This window comes from Hippocampus comes, unplaced genomic scaffold (genome assembly GCF_001891065.2).
Source record: "Hippocampus comes isolate QL1 unplaced genomic scaffold, H_comes_QL1_v1.1 scaffold180, whole genome shotgun sequence".
Taxonomy (NCBI): Eukaryota; Metazoa; Chordata; class Actinopteri; order Syngnathiformes; family Syngnathidae; genus Hippocampus; species Hippocampus comes.
Genome location: NW_017805076.1, coordinates 1239596 through 1240787, shown reverse-complemented (window position 1 = coordinate 1240787; position 1192 = coordinate 1239596). Strand labels below are relative to the sequence as shown.

General features: G+C 49.5%; 1 long non-coding RNA gene across 1 annotated transcript in view; it reads right to left on the bottom strand.

Moving 5' to 3' along the window:
- LOC109513049 (uncharacterized) overlaps nucleotides 1-1192 on the bottom strand; it is a 9907-nt gene that overhangs the window by 7734 nt on the left and 981 nt on the right. The window lies entirely within an intron of this gene.

The following is a 1192-nucleotide window of genomic DNA, read 5'->3' as shown; positions in this document are numbered from 1 at the left end:
TAACTACATAAAAGACACCACTGTTACAGAAAGACTTTACACGTTATTTAAACTGCCGATCGCGAACGGAACAAACCGTGATTGAAACTAACTGTGATGCCGCTCTTTATACGTTGCGCTAACTGTCACCTGTCAGTGTCAGACCCGCCCCGTTTAAAGTGCCAGCTTAATGTATCAATATGGGTTTCCCTGGATGGAATTTATTTGATTCCTCCGTTGTTTTTGCGGTCCTCGGGCCCACTTTATACCTGTGGACAAGACCTGTCAGTGTCAGACCCGCCCCGTTTAAAGTGCCAGCTTAATGTATCAATATGGGTTTCCCTGGATGGAATTTATTTGATTCCTCCGTTGTTTTTGCGGTCCTCGGGCCCACTTTATACCTGTGGACAAGGGATTTGAGGCTCTAATCCCTCATTGTGTCCGAGGACCGGCAACCCGAGGCCAAGGCCAAGGCCAAGGACTTGACTCCCAAGGCCAAGGCCAAGGACTTGACTCCCGAGGCCAAGGCCAAGGACCAAGGACTGACCTTCGGTCCTCGAGCCGGTCCTCGAGGCCAAGGACCGGCTCGAGGAACACATCACTGATACACACACACGCACGCAGGCACGCACGTACACGTGCGCATACGCAGGCAGGCACGCACAGACACCGAGATGAGCGAGAGCCGGAACTTCACTGAACATGAACGAAATCGAAACTCACAGACATACCCCCCACCCCCCATTTCCCCCTTCCAACACTCGCGCTCGATTTGGGACCGTTCCGCTGGCTCCGGGGTCGATTGCGATTCACGTATTGGGCACCCCTACCTTTAAAGCTGACGAGCTTAGCGCTTAGCACCGTTGTTTGCGCATGAGCGGTGATTCAGTTGTCATCTGATTGGTTGCCCTGTATGTCAAGGGGGGCCCGGGGGCATGCCCCCCCGGGATAATTTTTTTCTACATTCTATTAAAAATCCATCAATTCCGTGCACTTTGAGAGCAAAATGAAGAGGCTATGAAGAACTACACACATCACATTAGTATCCTCTTTACTATGATGGGGCTTCCTCCCCTGGACTTTAACTGGACTAGATAATAGAAATTATAAAGAGTTCAAAAGTTCAATCTTGGTTGTTCAAGGGAATTAGAAGGATGCCCGATAACATAACCTATATGACAGTAGTCCTATATTCCTCTCTACCAAAATGTAT